Source organism: Belonocnema kinseyi, chromosome 9 (assembly GCF_010883055.1).
Source record: "Belonocnema kinseyi isolate 2016_QV_RU_SX_M_011 chromosome 9, B_treatae_v1, whole genome shotgun sequence".
NCBI lineage: Eukaryota > Metazoa > Arthropoda > Insecta > Hymenoptera > Cynipidae > Belonocnema > Belonocnema kinseyi.
In genome coordinates, this window is record NC_046665.1 from 16530717 (window position 1) to 16541065 (window position 10349).

General features: G+C 35.3%; 1 protein-coding gene across 3 annotated transcripts in view; it reads right to left on the reverse strand.

Annotated features, from left to right (window-relative positions):
* Positions 1-10349, reverse strand: part of LOC117179514 (vesicle transport protein USE1) — a 108951-nt gene that overhangs the window by 61403 nt on the left and 37199 nt on the right. Inside the window, exon 1 of one of the 3 annotated variants that reach the window (XM_033371392.1) lies at positions 2868-2886. The exons of the other annotated variants lie outside the window; for them this stretch is intronic. The gene's annotated coding sequence lies outside the window, so the exon portion shown is untranslated. Of the gene's footprint in view, positions 1-2867; positions 2887-10349 lie in introns of those variants that run through there. 3 annotated transcript variants of the gene reach the window in all.

Consider the following 10349-nt stretch of genomic DNA (forward strand, 5'->3'; position numbering starts at 1 on the left):
ATGATATCTTTTCACTCGAATGTTTGACATGTTTGAAAGTTTCCCAGTTAACTTTGGCACCACTCAGGAGCTGCCAGTCAAATTCTTTGTTAGTTGTTTGCAACAAAACAATTATCCTCAATGGGTTTGAAGAGTACTAAAATGACGTTGTTTTACTCGAATTTTTGACATGTTTGACAGTTTGCCAGTTAACTTTAGCACCTCTCATGAGCTGCCAGTTAAACCTATTGTTAGTTTTTAGCATCCAAACAATCATTCCCCATGTGTTTGAAGAGTACTAAAATGACGTTTTTTCACTCGAATTTTTGACGAGTTTAACGATAAATTGTTGCAAAATACACCAACAGCTGTTAATCAGTCAATGAATTTCGAACTGTGGACTATGAGAACAAAAGAATCTGAAATTTTAGTGAGTACTAAAATGACGTCCATAGAATTGTCGCGAGCTCCCGGACTATAAAAAGTCCAAAAGGAGCGATGAATTGGCTGAAAAAATTCGAATTAGCTTAGGAACGTGAGCTTAAACATAATTCGAATTTGAAAGAAAAAGTCGTGAAAAAAATTAAAATAAAAATAAAAATTATTATTGTGCATGAGCACAATATTAAAAATTGGAGTATACCTAGAGTATACCTTCTCTCATTTCAGTATATTTTCCACATATTTAGGGAAACGTGTGTCCACGTGGTATATGGATGGCCCCTTAGTTACAGCGAATTTCATTAAACTTTGAGTTATTTAATTTAATTCGTAAGAGGAGAAGCAACGTGCGGGCATACAGGATCCGTTGTATATGCTTAGCAAATAGTCCCGTAGCTCAGTGGGGGTATTCTGAAATGTGATACCCGATGGTCTAATTCACATAAATACGTGTCAATTAGTTTAAACGAATAAGAAAGCAAGATTAAAATAAATCAGAAGATGCTTATTCGCATTAATTCTCCTTGGTTTTAAACACAATTATTGTGTACTTAATTATTAAGAATATCTCAATTTCGAGAATATACATACTTATCTCCAAAGATATGTCAAGAAAAATCTTATGTCTTTCGTAAAGAACCTTATTTACTTTCATACTTTGATATGAATTTGCGCTACAAAATCAACAGAAAACGAGTAATTTTCGTCAATTCGTCTTTAGATGCCTTCCTTTCAACGTAGCAACCAGGTTTCGTGAGATTATTTCCCTAACATCCCCTGTCTCACATTTCAAGATACAGCTGGTGGAGTAAATCTCCAGTACACAGAATAATTTTTAGGTTGTAATGGGGTTTAGCTGTAATGCAGTATGTTCAGTCCTATGTTAGCGAAGAAAAACCCCGCCAAATATTTTTGGAAATTCGAAAAAAGCCGCAAATATGAGAATTTGAAATTTTTGGTACCTTTATATCATATTTATTTATAAACATATACCCCAATTTGACATTTTCAAGTAGAAAACAAGCAACTTTTTGCGGGTTAAAATAATTTCTGTTCTGAAAACAACATTTTTTACGTTTGTTACTTACATAGAATTTTTCAAAAATCCGAAATCGGCCTCAAATGATCACTAGGGAATTTATTTAGCTTCAACTTAAAAACACCCATCTAAATCGGATAAAAATTGTGATATATAGACAGATTTATACGAAAAAGTTCCTATGAACTGATCTGTCAGCAAAAGTCTAATTCCGAACCACTGTGAACCGTTTAGATCCAGTGTTGCCAGAATGAGGCAACGCGATGTTCCAGCGCATTCTAACGGGCGGAACGAATTTTACCCGCAAAACTGAAAAATTGTTCGGAAACTTTTCCCGAAAATCGTCTGCCGTCACGCATTGGAGATATCGCTTCTTAATAATCCTGCATGGGTTAAACTATACAACAAAATAGTTTTAAAAATTTTTAATGGTATAATTTACACTGATTTATTGTGAAATAATCTTTCAAAGCAAGAATAAATTATTTTTGGATATTACTTTCTGAAAAATAATTTTTTTCAATGTTCAAAGATAATTAAATCTAATTAATATGAATCGTTCCGGTTCATTCCAGCATTTCACGATTTCCCGAAAAATTCCCGATAGTATAGAAATTACCAGAAAAACGAAAATTTACTGGTCACTGGAAACACTAAATAGAATAGGCGGTATAACTTCGGATTTTTAAGCAGAAAGTCTGAACTCGCTTCTTGCTGCCTACATGTTTTTCTTTTTTTTCATTCGATTTTTTTTATTGCAATCGACTATTAAATTTATTTCAATCTAGCAAAAATATTCATTTTAAACCATGATTTAATACGAAAATTTTTATTTTTTTATAGTTAACCACTGTCAATAATGCAAAGGATAATACTGATAAATTAATAGTATAACTGTGACTTATTTTTATATTACAGAAGTCTTATAATAAAATGTTATACTATTCATATAATATATTTTTTGATTATATGCATCTAATTTAAAATTATGAATATAATAAGCATCCAGAGGTGGCTGTCGTCACCTCCAACGCTCGTGGCCGTTCGTAAATGTATACCTACAACATCATCGCAGGAGGTTTCAACCATCGTATTAAATTATTTGAATTAACTTGGGGTGATTGATCCAGTGGCTGAACAGTCACCAGTGAATGAACACTAATGCGAAAAATATAACCTTTTAAAGTTAAAGTATTTATGAATTTCTATATATTTGAAATCTTGAAGCAATTTTGAAGAGTTTAATATACAATTCATTGTAGTAAATTCTTGTAAATAATTTTTAAAATTTCTTAAATGTGAGGTATCATCGATTATGGTAAGTGATGGTGAGAAAGTCGTCGAATACTATAAGGTACGTGCCTAAGCAACTCCTTGTTTACACTGCTTTTACAAAAAAATTCTTTACCTTTTCTGCATCAAAGTTGTTGTGTTATAGTTGTAAGATATTATTATTCAATTCCCCACAAGGCTTTTTCACAAAAAGTACGTTTTTTTATTAATAAATGAGTGTCAACGTACTGGACCTTTAAATTGCCCGTGTTTCAGTGAACGAACGCTGTGTTCATTTATTGGAGCAAAACTGTCACCCCGCAGGTCCAGTGAATGAACAGCAGGTGACGGAGACCTGGCTGTTGTTTCGTTACATATAAATATGTTTGTTTCACTTAATGAGGCTATAAATATCGAAGCTATAAACATAAATATAAACTATAAATAGTTATAGTTTAAATGCATATTTTTATGATTAGAACATCAAAAAAGTACGCACGAACTAAATTAAAGGTAAGGCAACTTTGAGATAAGAAATTTAATGCTTTTTTTGCATTTAGAAAACGTTGTTTAACTATAAAAAACATTAATTCGTGCTAGGTACTACTGCGTACTAGTCAATATATACTTATAAATTTTTGAAGAATTTCCATTTTTACAACACTGATTTATAATTATATTTGCTAATTTAACATAAAGCAACATAGTAAGGTGTTGTATTACAAATGTTGTGTCCTAAAAATCGCAGTTTTCTATTGTAGTCACTAGATAAGAGTTATCTATTTTTAAACGAAAAGTTGTATTTTCTGTAAGGTTAAAAGAACTGATAGAAATGTTTTAAAAATAGACATTGCTATAAAAAATTAGGAAAAGTTAACCTAGTTCTGTGCTCAACTTTGGTATTCCCTCCTTTCTTTATATCTAAATGTGTTGTGGTTTTTATTGAAATAATATATTTAATGAATTTCGCAACGCTTTCTAATATTTTACATTATTTAATTGCTCATTTTGTAATGTACCTATATAATTTTATACCTAAATCCTAATTCTAATTTGCAGTCATTATAGTGTTCATTCACTGGTGCTCTACTGTTCATTCATTGGCTCACAGTGTTCATTCACTGGTGTTTTCGTTAATTTTGCACTATTTAATTATTTTTTATAAAGCTTTTTGGTAAAAACAAAATTTGTTCATCGGATTATGAAATTTGAAACCTTAAGAATCTATTTTCAAAAGTTTTGTAAGAATAATCAATTATTATAACGTGAAATGAACTAGTTGTAATTAGTGATTTCCTTAAGTGTTCATTCACTGGGTCACTCACCCTATAACATTCTAATCTTATCAGTCACTTGACTTAGTCCGCGGCAATACTGTATAACCGGGTTCATCTGAGTAAAAGTTTAATAAAAACACTGAAATAATAGAAAATGTATTTTATTTATATTCTTTTTTATATCATTGTATTTTACTATTCCTTTATATTTGAATATTTATTCTATTCTTATGATTCTATTTGTATGATTGATCATTATCTCTTATGAAAATAATAAAAACCAAACTATTAATATTCAATTCAATAAATAAAATCATAATTTTGTATACAAAAAAAACTTTTCTTGTGAGAATCGCTGAAAACCGAAGTATTATTAACTTTAATATATTAGAAGTTTGGAAATGACCTATTAGTGAGAGGAGTATGAATCCAAACAAAATTTAAAAGATTGCATCTTCCATTTGTCAGATAATCTTAAGAAAAATAGTTTTATACCAATCAGATATTCTTTATAAAATATTGTTCGATACACTGGATCCGCCATCCTTAGTTTTTTTATGTGATATTTGAAACCTGTGAACTTACAAAATAAATTTCATACAAATCGGATGATTGTTCGGCGTATGGCCAGTTTTTCTGTACTTCTCTCCCACAGGAACGCAACGGGCGCAGACACTACATCGTGCCGTGCATAGTATGTGAATTTTTTTTTCTTGTAATCCATTGGCCGTTCTAATGTGAAACTTACAATACTTGTAAACCACATTTAGACTCTCTTCCGACAAAAAATTCAAATAACATTTCCAAAAAGAAATTTATTCCTTATAACTAAAGACCTATAGACATAACTTAAAAAAAATTTACATAAAATTTCAAATTTTCGTATGAACGCTATTTTTCAAGTTTCATAAAAAATGTAGTGGAGGTTTTCTTCACTACTAAATGACTAAGTTCACCTCTTATAGTCTTATCAGAGTAGAGCAGGACCACTATCGGTAATTTGGAGTGGGGGGAATCTATCATGACAGGTACTACGAGAAATTTGGAGTGGGGGGAATTCGCCATGACAGGTACTATGGGAAATTTGGAGTGGGGGTAATACGCCATGACAGGTACTTCGGGAAATTTGGAGTGGAGGTGCGCCATGACAGGTAATATGGAGAATTCCGAGTAGGGGTTAACCTGCACCCTAGAAAATTACCAAAATTTTCAAATTTGCCAATTACAAATTTTTTTTAATTTCAAAATTTGACTAATATTCAAAAACTTGAGTACAACAGGTTTTAGGAGCATGTACATTCATCACCATGAAAAGGCAATAGAAATAAAACCACCTTAAGTGTATCACATAACTTATGGCAAAGATATCGTATCAGGAATTTACAGCGGCGGTAAAGAACCCCAAAAATTCTAACGGTAAATATAAACGGAAAAGAAACCAACATCAGCGTCAAGAAAAAGGACATCGTGATAGAAAAATTCGAGCAAGTTTTCCACAGAAAAAAGTTCCTAGGACCAAACAACAGAAGCAATGAAATTTCAAAAATCCTGAACAATAAGATAATAATTAATGAAAGAAAGCAGCATGTAAAGGAGAGGCATAGTCAAACATCGATTCCAATGTATTCAGTCACGCAGAACCCAATAAACAAACAGCGTATAAAGGAACTGTTGAACATAAGCTCTTTATCCCATCTCCACACTAAACTAAGGGATGAAATGCAGGACTCACTAATTGAATTTCACGATATCTTCTATCTCTCGAATGATTCAATTCCTATGGTGTCAGGTGTAGAATATAAAATAAAGACCGAAAAACTTATCAACGTACCTCTCTACAGACACCCAATCCTTATACAACCAGAAATTGAAAAACTAATCCAAGAATACGAAGAGAAGGGCCTAATACGACCATCTTTCTCACCATACCATGCAAATGTATGGATGGTGAAAAAGAAAATGGGCAACAGTGGTAAACAAAAATGGAGACTGGTGATGGACTTTCGGAAATTAAACGAACACACCGTTTAAGACAATTATCCACTGTCCTCAATAGAGGAAATATTATGTATGCTGGGAACAGCAAAATTCATAAGCTGCTTCGACATGGCCAATTGATTTTACCAAGTGACTATGGCGAAGGAAGAAATAGAAAAAACGGCGTGTAGCACTCACCTGAGAAAAGTATTTGAACGTCTCCGAGAAACGAAGCTGGTACTGCAACCCGATAAGTGCAAATACTTAGAGAAGGAACTCGAATACCTAGAACACTCGGTAGGAACGAAAGGAGTAACACCCCTAAATAAGAATGTGGATAAATCCTGGAATTCCCTCAGCCGAGCCAAAGAAATCGAACGTTTCATATGCCTCGCATCATATTACCGAAAATTCATCAAAAAGCTTCGCGAAGATAGCACACTCACTGAACCACCTAAAAGGAAAAAACATCGATTTTGTCTGGGGAAAAGAATGTGAACAGGCTTTCAACAAACTAAAAAACCTACTGACCTCATACCCAATTCTGAAACAGCCGGACCTGAAGAAGCCCTTCATTTTATCCACTGACGCATCAAACGAAGGACTGGCGTTGCAATTAGCTAGCTGGACGAGAATGGTAAAGAACACTCAGTAAGTTTCGCCAGCAGAAGTCTAAATCTTGCAGAGCGAAATTGCTCAACCACAGAAAAGGAACTTCTGACAATCGTGTAGGGGATAAAACAATATAGACACCTTCTGTACGGACGGACGTTTAAGGTTCATATCGACCACCAACCAATTAAGGGACCTCTGAGTGCCAAAAATGACAACATGTCCTCACGCCTATTCCGGCTGACACAAAAATTAGCGGACTACCGGCCGGAAGTATGAACCGGGGAAACACAACGCAAAGGCCGACGCACTCATTCGAGCATTTCCCGTAAAAAGAAGGAAGATGTGCAAGTAGGAACTGATCACCTGGAATACACAGCCATACAAGAACTCTTGAACAAGACATCATAAGCAGATACGATAAGACCACTTATATAAGCGAATATGGACATTAAGGTAATTATCCGAAACAACGAAGTATCACCAGAGTTGCTTGAGGAAATTATACAAGAGTTGGAATCTATGGATGCAGCAAAAACCAGTCATTCCTCAACTTCTAAAAAAAGAAAAGATATGCAGCAAAACATAATTGCAAGGGCACATGAGAATGGGCATTGGTCATTGGATAAAACGGTACGAAAAATCCAACAACACTACTACTGGCCGGAAATGAACAGACAAGTTCCGAAATATATAGTTCATAAACATCAAAAAACTCACGTACGTTAGTAAAAGCTTACTACTATTAGAAAACAGCCTCACCAGATATGCGTGGGTAACACCATTAAAAACTGAGAAAGTGTACAACGCCATGTACCAATTCTTCCACGCCAACCCAACGCAGGAAAAAGTCGTAACTGAGAACGAACAAACTTTTAAAAGCAAACATCTAGGAGAACTGTTCGGCCAGTTAGACATCCGACAGATCAGTATATCGCAGAATTAGTATAACCCAGAAAATAATAACATCGCGGAAAGAGTAATTAAAACTCTCAAAAGTCTGGCACATGCCATAGAAATGAGCATCCAGTAATCAAGCTTCTCAGGGCTGTAACAAATTATAATCAAAGTCCTCATACCACAACAACGTACGCACCAGAGGAATTACTATGTGCGGTCTCAAAACGCACAATAGAAACACAGGAAGAAATTCATAAAAGCAAGAAAGATAGGAGCCTGTCACAGCTGTAGGACACAAGATAAACTATCGCTCAGGCAAAAGAGGTGAACGAGAAAAAATCAAAGAACGGGCAAGGAAGAAGATTACCAAATAGGGGATTTGGTATCAATACAAATAAACGTGAAGGGCAAAGCTTCATGCCCAGAACTTTTAGCAATAAGAGACATAAATAGAGACACAAAAACAATAACAACATTTAGGAGAGGGCAAGAGCAATTAAGGCACTACAATCAGGTAAAAAGTATCAGGCTTCTCAATAAAAAACATCTCTTACAGATTCACCTGATGGACGGGGTCTACGACATTAAAACCCTAGATGACTCAATCATCAAGGAGCTGTACACTACACGGATCTAACACGGAACATGGAATACCATCTACTTCGTAAACTTGACGGTGATCAGAGAGGACATACAGTAGCTACCGAATTATACAAGGAAAATTAAGCACATCTGCAATATACGCCTTGGCTGCAGTATGAAAAAAGGGATTAACGCTATACTCGAGATGGTCAGAAAACTAATAACCCGATACAGCAGCATTGATAACATCTCTAACAATAGACAAAAACGCGGATTATTCAACTTGATAGGAACGGCAACCAAATACTTATTTGAGACAATGAGCGCTGAGGAGGCCGAGAAGATTAGTACGAACATCGACGAAGCATATAATAAATTAAGTGGGATAGCCCAGGTAATAAAGAACCAAACGAGCAAGATGCAGTCCACCATCTCCAAGGTTGAGGAAATAAAAAATCAGCAACAAACGGACTTGACAACATTGAAAGACTCAGCAATCAAGCTAACCCATGCGATAAACGCACTAGAATTTAACAAACAAATGCTCAATTTCTTTGTTCTCCATGGAACTGCTCTTACAGGACACTTCCGAGGTATTACAAAATGTGGAAACGGCCATAGCAGAAACAAAAAATGGGATACTTGCGCCTGAGGTCGTCTCCTCCTCAAACTTTATGAAATCTCTCCAACTTATTAAAAACAACATAGCGCGAGACCTTCCTTATGCTTTAACAGAAAAACAATTACTTTCTATACATCCATATAATGACAATTAATGTGGCAGTTGTCCACCACAAGCTCGTATACAAAGTCCATACACCCATACCTGACCCTGCGAAAGAAAATATTTCACTATAAATAGCAACTTTATTTATAGTTTCTCCAACGGATATCAATGGTATCTTTTACCCTTGAACCATCTAAAAATAACGATTAAATGTCCGCAGGAAGGTGAAATAATAGAAACAGTGTCTAGAGCTTCGGTCCTCACGCTAGACGACCATTGTAGGATAATCCTAGGAAGATTATTTCGCAAGAAGCTTATTCCTCTCTTCTACGCCATGCGCAAAGGTCATTTATCGTAACCGAGGCCCAACCACCATTATCCACGCAACAACTGCCCCAAAAGCAGCCCATGTGGTATATCACACTTCCTCCACTTCTTCCACACCCTTGTTCAAGGACAACAAGGACGTTCTCTAGTCCTGGAGGGTGGAATTATGAATAGGGTCACCAATGATACCACCGAATGACTCATCACTCTGTATGAAACCCGAATGGCCTCCTGTCTCAGGAGTATCCTCTTATACGCGCTTGACGCGGAAGCACTATTAAAATTATATTCAAACCAACATCAATGATGAAAGTGGATCGAGCTTTGAGTGATCACAAATTTCACTCCGTATTAATTATATTCACGGAATGGAACTTTGTCAATATAATTGTCATGGTTCTGTGACCTGACAACATTATAAAATGTAATATTTTATTTTTATTTAAAGGTTTACTGGTTCTGCAGTAAAAAAAACAGGATACTCTTTAAATCAATGTCGGACGAATCTGCAGAGAAACTTTTCAATGCTCACTGTACTGACTCAACTAAAATAGCGTTACTGAATATACCGGTTATTACAAACGATAGACTCAACCAAGCATACAGCACTCCACGCGGCCAAGACTTGACCTTCCAATCGTCTGGTACGCGATTGTCGTCGATCTGGATTTGCCATTCCTCGAGTGACAACGGCCATTATTGCGTACTTGTGGTTGTGTTAGAAATAATTGGAGCCTGGCTGCAATAAGCTTTGGATATAATATCTTTCGCTTGAAAGTGGGCTGGCCATTTGCCACTTAAATTTTTTTTAAAGCGACGCTATACATTGACGTAATTGCGATTACGATGCTCCCCACATATAGGCGCGATCTCTTATATCCTATTATATTGTAGCCGGACTTTCATTTATTGTTGTGAGAGTAAGGATTTTAAAAGATAATTTTGCAAAGATTAGCACCAAATTGTTGAATGTTAATTTTTCTCTCAGGCAAATATTCGCGAAAATCGAATCCGTTGACGCTCCAACGGTTGCCGGTATTGACAAAAATACGTCATGAAATTTCGCTTGAGTACCGGCAGCAAAATGCACATGGCATAATATTCGTGGACTATTTTGAAAAAGGTAAAACCATAACCGGAGCATACTAGTCATCATTATTGGACCGATTGAAAATCGAAATCGCCGAAAAACGACCGCATTTGAAGAAGAAAAAAC